General features: G+C 35.3%; 1 protein-coding gene across 2 annotated transcripts in view; it reads right to left on the bottom strand.

Annotated features, from left to right (window-relative positions):
• Positions 1-15561, bottom strand: part of PRKG1 (protein kinase cGMP-dependent 1) — a 1182497-nt gene that overhangs the window by 622749 nt on the left and 544187 nt on the right. The gene's annotated exons all lie outside the window — the stretch shown is intronic.

Genomic DNA, 15561 nt, shown 5'->3' with positions numbered 1-15561 from the left:
CAGATGAACTCATACTGTTCATACCTCATCTGCCTAACCAAAACCAAAAAGCACTTATATAAAATTTTAATTTAGAATTTATTCAAAAGATTTTGTACCTTTTCAATATTCACAGTATCATCAAAAACAAAGGGAAGTAACCATATACTCTTGGGCTATTATCAAAAGATGATTGTTATCAACGCTATAGATTTCTTAACCTCTTGACTAAGGTTCAAGTCTTGTTTGTTTAGCTTAGTTGTAGTTTACATGGCACAGGAAAATGGGAAAATTTTCTGATTACCTTCTTATTAATACTGACCAAATGCTATAGAGCTGATCACTTGAATCTCAACCTTTATTCTTCAAATCACAGATTGGCTTATTTCAATCAAATAGTGGAACATATGTTCTTTAAGAAGTCTGAATATAACCAGAATTTCTGTTTGTTTTCTGTCCAAAAGAAATTACCTGTAAATCTGATAAGCAGATTCCCATTTGTTAAAAAATAGTAAAATCCACTTAGATGAGAATACTTGGGATATAAACATCTCAAGTAAAACCAAGGTGTACAGATATACACTAGCTTTTTGATCAGAATCTTCTGAGCACATGGTTAAGAGGCCTATGCCTGGTTCCTACTCAGAACCTAAACTATTATCTCTAGGGCTAGTGCTCAGGAAATAGTTTTAAACTGCAGGTGATTCTCATATTTAAATTTCCAAATCTTTGTTCTTGAATGAAAGGTTCAAGATACTTTGACTGAGAGGGAGAGATGAAATTGAGAGGATTAGGTCAAAGGAATGGATAAGAGTTTTTTCCAAGATGCCCTAAAACAAAGTATGACATTAAGAAAAATGTACACTGTGTACACAATGCCTAGAGTAATGGCTGGTACACGTGAGGACTCAAAAGATGTTTACTGATTAAATGAGTGAACATGTTCTCGTCACTGATAAATTTGTGATGAAGCAGTCCCTTCAGGATAGGCCAATGCACTTTACACTTAATCCAGTCAGCATCTCTAAATCATTCTGTCTTTGACTTCCTAGTGATAGTTACCTGGGACAAATTATGACAGTACGACAATGATATACAAGGGAATAATTAAAGCAAGTGTTCTGGGTCTGTTTTAATCCATATATATTTTATACAGTTAGGGTAACACGGTTGAAGCTACGAACAGTTTATGAGTTACTCTCTTAGTTTGTCCTTGGTCTCACAAGCAATCCTCAGAAATCATTCTCTGAAGTAGAATGTATCATCACTCCTTATTTCACATGAGGAAACTGAGGCTCAGAGATGTTCTGAAATTTGTCCAGATCAAAAACCAAAGTTTCTGAAGCCAGGATTAGTAATTCGATTTACTTCAAAGCCATTTCTCTTATACTATGATGCCAACTGATTGATATAAATAAAAAGCAAGCCATGTATTTGTAAATCTACTATGTGAGAGTATTCTTACTACCCTAAGTTGTATATTATTTTATACTACAGCAGTATATACAAGTAGTATGCATTTTTTTTAATATTAATATAGTTTAATTCAATGGCAGGGAAGCTGCTCCAAAGCTTCTCTACCTTATCTTTCAATATATGGCAAGAAATACAGACTGTCTATGGACTCACTATTATGTATACTTGGTTTTGGGTAAAGAACTAAAATCTTCACGTAGAATGAGGATTTAGTGCTTGAAATGGGTCATTTATTTCTCACAAACTAGGTAAATACACCTTAAGGGAGACTCAAACTGCTGCTATTCATTACAGCTTTGCTTTAGGAAAGTTACCTTTCTGCAGCTTAATTCTTTATTTTTCCTTCTGGAAATAAAGCTCAGGGTCTTTATACTCGGGAGACGTGGATTTAAAGTACAGAAATCTCCTGACTAGAAGGAGCCAGCTCTTACATTTCTCAGATGACAAAAATGAGGCCTGTGCAAGCATACTGTTCATAGACAAAGACTCAATAAATGAGTAGTAAACAAAATGAGACCCTTTTTTAGTGATGTCTGAGTACAGTGTTTATGACTGAATCAGCGTTTACTCTCATATCTGTACTTATAAAGCATACAACATTTAAATAACCATATTTCTCTTGAGAAATACTTAGTCTATCTTGAGACAGGAATACTGACATAAGTCAGGAAGAAGGGGACATAATATTTTTCATGCCAGAAACAATAGCTAGAAATTTACAATTCATTGAATTCCCTTGAGATTTGGAATATATATCATCAACTATCTCTACTTTGTTACTAATATTTAAATTGTCTAGAGAATATGAACTTAATCTGGGTATCAGACAATGAAAAAATGACACAAATACTATCTGTTATCAATAGGAAAATTACTGTCTTTGTAAACTTGTGCTCAGAAATTTGTGAACAGAAATTTATTTATGCCAATTTACAACTGTAACCTAAGCATGTATGTAACCACTTTTCTTGAAGGGCTTTAGCACAGCTGAAGAAAGCTAGCACTTGAAGAAAGTTTCCTTACACGTGAAGGGAGAACTAGAAGAAAATTCTGTCATTGCAGGGGACACACACACACACACACACACACACACATACACACATGATCTCAGACTAGTTTGTAAAGAACAAAGAGCAAGTTTTCAATCCAACAATTGCTTATTTAAACCCAAAGGCTGAGACCAGATTCCCAGGACATTTTTGCTGCCTTTGCCCTGCCTCCACATGACAGCTATCATATTTTGTCCTGTCACATGGGCAGATTCTCACATCTACCTTGTCCCTTTCTCTGCTACAGTCAAAAGAGCCCAAGACAAACTTCCCTGACTCCCTTGGGACAGCCATTACGTTCTCATGTGGAATGTGAGGTACAGACCTTTCCTACAGCAATTAGATGAACTATAGTGGTTACGACCATAAATGCATAAATGAGCGCACTTTTGTGATCCATGTTAAAGTTAAAAGCCATGTCTTTGTAGACTCTGTAGACTGTGTGCACACTTGTCTTACTCTTTTTCCCAGTACACACACACACACACACACACACACACACACACACTCTCATGTGTGTGCGTGTACAAACACTGGATGAAGTGCAATTATAGAATGTGTCCATTTAGGCCTCAAGATAAATGAAATACCTCAGGAATATCTTTGATGTCCATTTCTTCCTTCTATCCTCATTCCATCATATTACTATGTGTCCTCATTACCTTCTGCCTGAGAGGCTACAGTAGGGTCCTAATTAAATGTTTCCAAATTGAATCCAAATACCATTGTTTTATAGTAACTCTTCAAAACTATAGTTTTGTTATGTCTATACACCTTCAGTGGGTCCCCAGAGTCTAACATATTAAAGATAAATGCTTTGCCACTCTGGCACTCAAGGCTTCCACAATTCCACCATCTGTCTTTTTTACTTGTTTACTATTTCTCTATTCTGGGTCAACTGGATTACTCACTCTTATTGGCATGTCTTTTCCTTTTCCACTGTTCAGGTTTGCTTATGTTATTCCATCTGGATAGACTGGTCCTCTACCTTGTGGAGGAATAAAGTCACCTGCCATATCAGTAAACAAAGGATGCTGTGACCATGAAGCCGTCAGCTTCTGCAGCTGCAGCCAACTGTGCACCCTGAGGGGATTCAGCATGGAGCAAAAAAAGGATACTGGCCCTAGATAGTTAAGGTGCATATCAATGGAATGATTTCAGAGAGCCTAGACTCTTGCATTTTCCCATACAAAGTGCTAAATTTATTAACTTGAGATGTCTGTTTTTTTCCTTAATTAACAGTAATCTTTTGATTTTTCAACTACTTATGTTTTGTTTTTTTGTTTTTCCCATAACTCCTATATATCCTGTCTCCTCCCTTACCTCTTTGTAATAGTCCCTCAGAGCTATATGAGAGGCTGTCTTCCAGGCTTAAGTCTTCAGCATGTCTGCTGAACAAAAGACAGTTCTCAACCTTTAGGTTATGTATTTTTTTCAGTGCACAATCTCTAACCAAACTCTTTCTCCTTAAACACTTAAATAAGGTGTTTTTGTTTTTGCTCTCTTGAAGCCACAGGCACTTTACCAGTCTTTTAGGGCTTCTTGCTCATCATGCCCTGAATTACTGTTGAGTTGATGCTTGCCTTACCCAGGCATCCAGATGGACAGCAAAAGCTCCATCTTTTTCACCTCTGCACTTCCTGATGGATGACAGGTAGACAGTAAACGTGATACATAGTTGAGATGACTTGGCCGTAGATACCTCATGCAGTATGCTTTCCATGCCATGGGCTTGAATTCCAAAGCTACAGGCAATAAGAATCAGTATCAAGGTATGGGAGGGATGTATATAAGGATTAGCTTCTTTACATAACTTCTGTTCAGTAGAAATATAATTTGAACCATATATGTAATTTTAAATTTTCTAGCAGCCATAGAAAAATCAAATGAAATAGACAGGTGAAATTAACTTTTATATTTTAATCCAATTTGTCTAAAATATTATCATTTAAACATCTAATCAGGGACTTCCCTGATGGCTCGGTGGTTAAGAATCCGCCTGCCAATGCAGGGGGCATGGATTCAATCCCTGGTCCAGGAAGATCCCACATGCATAGAGCAACTAAGCCCGTGCACCACAACTATTTAGCCTGTGTGCCACAACTACTGAAGCCCACACAGCTAGGGCCGGAGCTCCGCAGCAAGAGAAGCCACCACAATGAGAAGCCCACGCACCACAACAATAAATAGCCCCTGCTCACTGCAACTAGAGAAATCCCGTGCGCAGCAATGAAGACCCAACACAGCCAAAAATAAAATAAACTTTCTTAAAACATCTAATCAATGTAAAAATATTAATGTGCACACACTCTCTCATCTGTGTATGCGTGTATACACACATACGCACACACATATTTATGTTCTAAGTCTTTAAAGCCTGGTGTATATTTTACACTTACAGCACATCTCAATTGGGACTAGCCATACTGTAAGTGCTCAGTAGCTACAGGTGGCTGGTGGCTACCATATTGGATAGTTGCAGAACTAGATCACAAACAATCACAGCATTGATCAATTTCTCATTTAAAAAAAACCTGCACTCTCCTTTTTTTCCTCTCCAGACTCTTCCTATATAATCCTTGGCACATGCAAGTAAATGACTACAGAGGAATTCTCAGAAAGTGGGTAAATATGTACATAATACAAGTATTATGAAGCTTCCTTAAATAACCTTAAGCCATTTGTAGGAAATATTAAAACTAAAATTCTTAGTTTAGTTTTGAAAAAATGAAGCAAAGTACCAAATTTCTAGTCCTTTAGTAAATGCAACATGCAAATGAGATCCACATAAGAAACAGATTCTTGATGGAGTATTGTGTAACTTCACCAAAATATTTAACAACCTGAATTGGCCTTTTAAATATTATTCTTTTATAAATTATGCAAAAGAGCATGCTCATATTTTAATAATTCCAAATTTATTCTCCTTAACAAACCACTCTTTAGAGAAAGAATTTAAGTGATAATGGAGTGAATAGTCATGAAAAAAAAAGGTCCATCTCTTGAACTTCACTGTTAGCACTTTTTGTTTTATAATTGTTGATGTTTATCTGTATCCCACCTTAGTTTAAGAACTTCTTGAAGACAGAAAACATGAGTCTCATCAAATGGAGATTTGATTATTTCATTTTATAATGTACTTGGTTATGAAGACCCATTCTATTGTTATGTTATTCTTAGGCTCACTGGGGTAAATCACACAATACAGAAAACTAATTAATTTAAATGAATCCAATCCTCCCAAAACACCTATAATAACCTCTTTTTGTATGAGGGTGAGTCAAAAATTACCCACACTCCGGTTATATTAAAACTTCTGTTGGCCGCACTGTCTTATCAGCACTTTCCATTCAAGTCTCCCCAGTCACTGCTGTGCAGGTATGAACGTGTTACATCACTTCATTTGTAACTTCAGTGCGAGCAAAAATGGGCGCCTCACTTGTGATTTGCACGAAAGAAGAGCAGTGTGCAATGATTCACTTTTTTGTGGTCTGAGGGTACACCTGGTGCCATTATTTATCTAAGACTGTGCACAGTATGGAGAAAGTGTTTTATCATCAAGAAGTGTGTATGAATGGATAGAGAAGTTCAAGGAAGGTGGCACAAGTGTTAGCCATCAAGAAGGATAGGAGCCAGACACCCGTCCAGGTCCATGCCTGGTGACAACATTGTGCATACACATGAAATGATTCTGTCGAATAGATGAGTAACAGTGGATTATGTGACAAATTTTGAGGTGTTAAAGCATCCTCCCTATAGTCCTGATCTTGTTCCATCACACTTGCACCAGTTTGGTCCCCTGAAAGCAGCCCTATAAGGATGAAGATTCACTTCTGATGAAGAAGTGAAGACAGTGGTGCATTCATGGCTTGCAGCTCAGCCTAAAACATTTTTAATGAGGGAATATGAAAGCTTGTTGACAGATGGACAAAGTGTATTGAAAATCAAGGAGATTATGTTGAAAAATGATGTATTTGTCTTTCTAAAAGTTAATTAAAATAAATTCTACAGCCAGAGTGCGGATAACTTTTGACTCACCCTCATGTTATACTTCTATTATAGGTGGTGGTGGTTGTTTTTTTAAATCCAGTAGGTTATACGATGCTGCAGAGAATAGCTTTGGAAAGAGAAGCCTATGTTCTGTCTGTGCTATTGACTAGCTGAGCTATCTGGTGCAAGTTCTTCCCTTTCTCTGAGCCTGTTTCCTCAACTGTGAAATGTGACAGGGATATCTACTCTGTAAGATAATTATTAGGATTAAGCGAGAAAACATATGGGAATATATAATTGAAATTCATTAAATACTCATTAGCTATTTATTCCCTTATTCCTTAGTCTACTCTATTCCCTTTCCCCCTAGACACTCCATAGATGTTGACTTTGTTGAGTGTTGCCTATTACGGTTTAATAGAATCTCCTTAAGACTAAGGATTATTCAGATTTGGGGACAAAACAGCCAAGAGTAGACTTTCTGGTATGATGATAAACACATAAGTAAATTCTATGAGACTGGAGACTATGGGACGATGAAAATGGAGCTCTGTTGAACTTCATCAATTGCCCTAAGACATTTCCTATCACTTATTATTCATACTACATATCATGGAAGATTAATTATATTTTGCATTCATTTTAGATGGTCTTATCGTCTTTTCTTCCCAACTAGATTGCAAAGTTGTTTAATGTAGTAACCTAGTTATCTACTCCTGGAGTCCCTACAGTGCCCTAGACACAAAGTAGCTCATAAGATAGGCATTTAAAAACTGCTTTAGTTAATTGACTGACATCAACAGAAGAATTCCATTCAAACAAAGGCTATTGTATTGCATTTGGCAAACAAGGTTCTCATCATTACAATGAGTTACTCTGAGATTCAACAGTTATTAAAGCCATAAGGAAAACAAATTAATGGAAACTAATTAATTCTCCAAAATACTTGGAAAATGTTACTTCAGAGTGGAAAAAAAAAAGGAAATGAAAGTAATTTGACTACAAATGTCTGATTAAGTGCTTGAGTGAGGGACACAATGTGCTCTATGGAATTTCGGTTCTTACTCCAAATATCATTTATATCCCATCAAGAAATTTGCAAAGCTTTAAACAGAATTCTCATTGCAAACAAGAGAGAGGAAGTTTCTGTGTTATACAATATGCCACACTTTTAAATATTGTGAATTAATTCTGTAAAATATGAAAGCTTCACTGCAAAATTGACTTTGCCTATGCTCCATTATACTATTATAGGCAAACCTTAAGAGCACCTGAGGACTAATTCAGCCTACTCACATTAAAACTATTTTCTGCCTCAGTTAGCACTGTTCCAGTAATTGTTTCAGAATTAACTTGACATTTGCTCATGAAATTTTATGCCATTGAAGACCAGGGTAAATGGCATACTCTGGGCAGTATATTCCACTTAAAGATAAAACAGTTTTATTATCCCCCATCCTGTTTTATCTTCTACTTGTAAGTTTATTTGGAATACACGTTTTAGCCCCTCTTTTGTGCCAGAAGATTATCACTGTCTGATCAACTTCGTATTCTCCATAGAATTTAGCACAGTTGCTCAAGAACACACAGTTGGAAAATTACTAGCAGCCATCAGTAATTTTCACAGTTACATAGCGAGCACCTAATAATCACCAAGGACAGTTCTGCATGTTGCATACATACCATGAATAAGACCGACTAAATCCCTGCCTTCCTGGTACTTATTTTCTCATTTTTACTGGGCAGGTGTATAAGCAGCTCCTTGAGGGAAACCGCCCTGAGCAGGAAGCCCCTTTCCTTGTCAATTTAGCAAAGCTATATTGTAACTAACTTTTAAACCAGGCACCCCCATGCTCTACTTACCTCCAGCCCTAGCACACCTTTCAAATCTTTGGATCACATGATGTCTTGCCTAATTTGACAGTTCTTTCCATAGATCAAAGAAGTAGAAATGAAGAATAAGTAATTAACTTATGACCAGGTCTCTTCCCTAGCTTCCCCTTCAGTCATCTCCCAAACAAACTGTTCAATCAAACTGTGTGAATAAGATAACATCTAGAGGAAGATCACAAGGAGTCTAGGAGCCTGCATGCAGTTGGGGGATGGTGACAACTCTGATGATTATCCCATCTCAATGATTATCTGAAATTACTCCTGTTTCCCTTTAAAACTTCCATGGTGAAGCAGAATCTTGGTGTGGTGTGCTCCAAGGACGAAGAAAGATAGACCCAAAGGGCCAATAATGCTGGAACAAAGAGCTACAGGACTCCTATCACTCTGTACAATGCAACAACTGCAATGTCCCAAACATTCCCAAGCAACATGCCATGTCCCTTGCCCATCCTGTATAAGGAAAGATATTTGCCCCATTTTTCTCCCACTCAGCACACTGAGAGTATACATTCTCTGTCCAGTCAGCAGATTACTGCAGGTTCCCTGGCTATAAAAACAGGCAAGGAACCCATGCTCAGGGTTGGCTTTCCCTGGCGACCAGGAAGTCGGCCCCACTGTTCTTGCAGCGTTCCTTCTCTCTAATAAACTCTATCTTCCCTGCATTCTGCCTTGTGTCTGGAAATTCTTTTCCAACCTGCGCTAAGACCACGACACTTGGGAGGTGGTTTTTGAGGGACGCTGAGTCCACCATCTCCCCAGACTGCCGGCATTCTGATTAAAGGCACCTTTTTCTTCTACCATGTGTGAGTATGTAATTGATTTTGTAAGCAGCGAGCAACAGGGCCTGATTCAATCGGTAACTGGTGATGCTGGGTTAAGTTAAAAATATATTAACAATTATAAAGAAAATAATTTTAGTTATTAATAAGTGCTATAAGGAAAGTGAGAGAGGATGATGTTTAAGAGTGACTTTGTTGGGGTTAAGCGTACTTTATATAGGGTGGTTAAGGAAGACATCTTTGTAGCCAAGATAGAAACGAACAGTGAGAAGCTAGCCATGAGAAGGCCAAGAAAAACCATTTCAGATGGTGAAAATATTTTGTGCAAAGGCTTTGAGGCAAGGAACAAAAAAACAAGAATAGGGAAGGGGAGGAGTAGCATAAGTGAGCTTTAAGTGGTGGGGAGGGACAGATAAAGTTGAAAGTCATGGGTCACTGCAGGGATTTTAGTCTGAATGCAATGACTAAAAGGGATTTAAACAGGGATTAAGGACAGTAGTACATGATTAATGTTATTTAAAAAGATTTCTCCAACTACAATGTGAAGACAGAATTGCGGGAGCACTAGTCAGTAGTGCAGGTACAGAAGATGGTAGTTTGGATAGAATGTCCAAGCGCAGACAGAGAAAAGTGAATGCATTGAGAATATATTTGGTAGATGGGGTTTCCTGAGTTGAGAGAAAAAAAGAGGAATCAAGGATGATTCTGCGGTTTTGGTCTGAACAACAGAGCAGATTATGTTTCCATTTAATGAGATGGAAACAGATGAAGAAAGAAGAAATTAAAGAGAAGAATTCAAGATTGAAGTGGTAAATACTTCTTTGAAGTATTATGAGTATTTCCTAGATAAAGAATCAAGGCTCAGAAAAGTTAAGATTCATAACTTTGAGCTAGAATTAGAATTAACTTTGATTTTAAAGTCCATGCCTTTTTTTTACTCTATTCTTCTGGCCCTCTTTGCACTCACTTTTGAAAGAATGAAAACCTGAATTTAAAATGTTCAAATTACAAAGTGCTCACAGCTGAGATATCATCTATGTACTCCCCTATATAGAAATAAAATTTTATCTATAAAAATATTTTGCATGACAATTGTATATACCACTGTGTAAACTGAAAAGCAACTATATCTTCAACTGAACATAAATCTTGTCAGCTACATCATTATAGGTTGAAATGGGGTCAAAATATGCAAAAGGTAAAATAAAAGGTATGATCCTAATTAACTTTACACAAATAATCTCAAAACTAAATGGGAAAGTATTCAGATTTCTAATATTATGAACTAAAAATTGTAAGATCCCAGGGAATTCCCAGCAAATTACCCACGAGGCCTTCTTCACCTATGGCTCACTCATTTATAAGCAGCTGTTTGCCACTGCAGTGGTCACAGGTAAACTCTCTTGAGAGTCCTTATAGCAAGAAAGGGGTGTGGAATGCATTTTCTCAGAGAAAAGGAGATTATAGAATAATGATCAGATTTTTCCAGCCAAGCCAATTCATTTTTCAGTTGCATTCACGTAAGAACTTTTCTGAACACTTAATCACTACTTAATTTCTAAATTTCAGAGTACTGCTTCTTGGAAAAAGTGTGTTCCAAATTCTAAATACTATGATTTTGTGGGCCATTTCAAAGCTAAGACTAGCTTATTCTTCTGAAATATGTAAGTATTTCTTAATTTGGGGGGATGTTAAAATGAAACACAGTATGAAATACTAAGAAGTAGGACACTCTGCCCTTTGTGTCAAGCAGGTGATGGTTTGTTTCATTTTACTTGGTGCACCTCTTTAAATGCAAAAATTTTAAAAAGGCAAAGACATGAATCTTTCTGTTTACAGTGAGCTAATTTAGAAAAACATAGTCCTAAAATATATAAAGAGGATATAACTGCCTATGCTTAAAGGGAAATATTGGACCCCTAAAAATAATCTGTTCTTTTTTCTTATGAAAGAAAAAAATGCTGTTTAAATATATTAAACTAATGCAGGTAAGTGTCAGACAAAATCTCAATTCTCTTCTATAAAAAATGGCATTTTCGAGGCTGAGGAATGCTATAAAAACCTAATGTTTGTAAAAATCTTCACAACAAAAAAAATTTCGATTTTAAATTAAGAAACATGCAAATTAAAAGCATAGGATGATACCATTTCAAACTCATCATATTGTCAACAAAGTCAAATAGTACCACGTGTTAGCAAGTTTCTACCCTTGAAGTAGTTAACAGGTACATTTCCTAGTATGGCTAATAGTCTATAATATTTTCATAACTTCATAATATTAATGAAATCTAATCAAAATGCTATGATGACTTTCTCTCCCATTTATGACTTTACATTTCAGATCTAGTTGCATTACAAATAAAAATCAATGAATACGATATAATTAAGACGTGTTCATTTTTTAGGTATTTTAGTACTATGTTATTCTTTCTGAAATTTTATTTTTCTTACTAGAAAAGAATCACAAAAATCAATGACAAAGTAAAATATTTATGTTAATGTTTATATAATCAGAAATAATTGTTTATACATATGCTGAAAAAGACATCACACTTTACCTTTTCTCTGTGCATTAATTTTATGTGCATTTTACAAAACTACGCCTAAGAGATCTATTATGGAAAAAAATCAATTGAACTTATCCCAAACTCTTCTGGAAAAACAGCTAAATGGCAACACATGGGCAAAACTAATACAAAATTCCTCAATACAAAACTCAGTTAAACATGCTAAATGGTCTGTGGTTAGTCACTATTTAATTAAAGCATAATTTCAACGACTGCAAATAAAAAGTAGAAATAAATATCACTATTGCTAACATCAGCTTGCATATAGAACTAATAGGAACAATACCAACACTGTCTTCTAACAGACTCATTGAAGATTTTGACATTAATAGTTCATTCCAAGGCAGTCATTAGAAGACATTAAAGGATAGATAGATAAATAGAGCATTTACTGCTGACAGTATGGTTTAATTAAGGGGACTATCTATTTGAAAGAATCAATCTTCTTTCTGCTACTCTAATCCTGAAATTCTTGGCTCTGTGAGAAGCCAGACTTGAATGTTACTCTCTCACCACTGCCCAGCAGGAGGGATTAACCCACTTTAGGCTGTATCTCTAGACTTCTGCACTTACTACAAAAATTCAATTATGTTTGAGAAAATTTTTGTTTGTTTGTTTTGGCCACACTGTGCAGCATCCGGAATCTTAGTTCCCTGACCAGGGATAGAAGCTGTGCCCCTTCCAGTGGAAGCGCGGAGTCCTAACCACTAGACTGCCAGGGAATTCCCTAAGAAAATTTGAAGTTGTAAAAAGATGAAAGTTGAAGAGAAGAATATCTTTAAAAACAGAAAATGGCAAAGACAAATGATTATCATGATCTCTAGAAAGAACTTTAAGTGTGAATTAAAACCTATAAACAGAGTTTCTAAAACCAATGATCACATTAAAAAATTCAGGTTATGAAGCTAGCCAGTTGAAGGTAAGACTGCAAAATAAAGTAGAAAAAGTGATTACTGTAAGGACTGACATTTACCAATAATCTAACTGAATTATGCTTGAATTTATCTATTAGGATCTATCATGAAATTTGACAGAAACATCTAGAGATGAGAATATGGATGAAGGATACCATGTCAATGTTTTAACAACTTTCTAGAAGGAGGTATTTAACAGATTATAATTTATAAGCCTTCGGACTGTTTTTATATCTTGAACATAAAACTGATAGGAGAATCCTAAGATATACGCTAAATCTGCCCATTTCAGTGTGGCCTGTCACAGAAAATATTTCCAAGTGATTTAGCCTCTCCACTAATAAATCAAAGTAGAAAAATCTGGATGTCAACTGAATGTATTGAAAGATATCCCAGGAAATGTAGAAATACACAGGAAAGGAACAAAGCAAGAAACCAAAAATAAAATGTAGATTAGGCAAATGCAAACAACATATGGAACCAGAAGAAACACAGGTAATCACAACTAAAAAGAAACAAACTCCATTATGTCAGGTTTTGGATATTTTTGTTTATAAGATGGTTTAATGTGCCAAATATCTTGCATGATAAAACCTGACAGACTAACAAAATCAATTTGTAAGTGGTAAGAGCAATAGAAATGGAAGAATTCGAAACTACTTACCTATGTCCTCCATCATGATGAAATTTCAATAATGTGCTTCTTTCCTTTTACCAGTCAGCATTTCAATAGCGTATTGTACTTAATGGTTTCCATTAACACACATAAACACACACGCACACAAAATACACATAAGTGCAAGAAGACCAAACAAAATTAGTACTATTTAAGCATGATAAAACAATGTCGTTGATTTAACTAGAAACACTAGCAATTTATTGCTTTTAAGGATAATATTACATGGGAAAAGTTTTGCTTTGTTTTGCTTTTTAGTCAGTTAGGTATACAAATTGACTTTTATAAAGAAAGAAAGAGTACAATACTAACACATCTGACACAGTATTTTATGGGAAACAATCTGCAAAATATAGGAAACAATTTATATTGTATAAAAAAATCTTCCAGGAAAGGATTTTTGACAAAGTGAATTTTACAGCAATGTAAAACCATATAGTCCTATAACATGTTAATGCCATCTCAGAAACTTTAAGAGATTTTCTTAATTTGATTTTGGTAGCAAACTTTACAGGATTCAAGCATGCTACGTCTTTTTTTTTTTTTTTTTAAAGCACTGGATTTTAAAGTGAGCAATGTAAGTGAAAAAAAGGTATTATAACATTTGCTAATATCACAGGATTCCAAAAGTTCAAGTTTCTAAAAATATTCATTCTGATCATAAATCTACCTAAAAATATAAATTTATCAATTCCCCAAACACAAATGACAATAAATATGAAAATAACTCCAACCTCAACAATCACAATCATATTGGACAAGTTTAAAAAATATTGATATAACAATTTTGAAAGGACATTTAGCATTGGGATATCGCTAACATATCATTGGTGGGAGGATAAATTTGCTGAACCTCTCTGTTTGACTGCTAGAAAGATGTATATAAAATATAAAATAGGTATAGCTTTTGGCCCAGAAGTCCTCCTATTAGGACTGACCCTAAAAGAAATCTTGTCAGTATATAAAGGGATGTGTAAAAGGATGTTCTAGAGAATTTATATCTAACTATAAAAGAGTATATAACACACATTCATCATAGGACCCTTCTATTTTTTGACTATAGAATTGTAACATTATATAGCCCTTAAAATCATGTACCTCTATCCTTTTTTTGTTTATATAGGAAGAGGCCTGACACACTGTTGAACAAAAGGTAGTTTACATAACAACCTACATTAGGATCTCATTTATATAAAATTTTGTACCAATATCTATGTACATGCACATAGATATTCATAATGTCTTGAAGGATGTTTACTGGGAGTTATGAATTTGGGCTGAATTTATAAAATATAGTGGTTGAGAATTACAGTTCTGAAGGCAGGGTGCCAAAGTTCAAATTTCAACTTTACTACTTAAAAAAGTTTTGACTGTGAGCAAGTTACTTAACCTCTTGAGGCCACCATTTTCTTATCAGTAATATGGAAATAACGATACCTATCTCACGATGTAAAATTTTAGCTGAACACCAGGCACACAGCAATACCTAAATAAATATATTAGTTTTTATGTTTATATTCTTCTCTATTATATTATTTTCATAACAATGGAATCTATTATTTTAATATAACCTATCTTTAAAATGTTTTACTCATACAATTTTAATGAAAAATTAGATTATTTGCATAACTAACCCTCTAAATTTCAATATATCTATTTTAAAAATTATTTTCATCACTAGCGTTAGTATATTAGAACTAATATATTATTGGTCTGTGCAATTCCTCCACTCTCAAAGTTGTACAGTTCCTTAGGTGTTGAACAGCCCTAGGTTGAGAATTATGAGGCCAGGGGTGGCCTCACACTGGAAAAGTGAAGGGTTATGCATGTAAATGTGCTTGCTGATTATAATCCAATATAGTTTTGATATATTCACTTTACCAGAGTCTTCCTGGCAGACAAGGATAAATGGAACTAATCCCAATGAGTTATATGCAGCTCCAGAAAAAAAGAATTCAAATCTTCCCACTGACCAAGTTAAACTCAGACCACCCAGGACTAATATAAAGTAGTTTTCTGCCCTGTTCTGGAAAGAATGTCTCAATCCAAGAAATGATTCCTATGGTAAAGATTTCATTTACTGTAGCAAGCTGTTGGGTAATTAAAAAAAAAAAAAACAATAACAAAACATTAGCAGAACCACAGAGCACACCACACGTTGTACTCTCTGCCCTCCTGTAGTGTTGATCGTATCTGGATTTTAAGCTAGAATATTACTTTCTGAAGAGACCTAACCAA

The sequence above is a fragment of the Hippopotamus amphibius genome, chromosome 5 (genome assembly GCF_030028045.1).
Source record: "Hippopotamus amphibius kiboko isolate mHipAmp2 chromosome 5, mHipAmp2.hap2, whole genome shotgun sequence".
Taxonomy (NCBI): Eukaryota; Metazoa; Chordata; class Mammalia; order Artiodactyla; family Hippopotamidae; genus Hippopotamus; species Hippopotamus amphibius.
The sequence above is the reverse complement of the archived record's forward strand: the minus strand, read 5'-3'. Positions and strand labels throughout refer to the sequence as shown.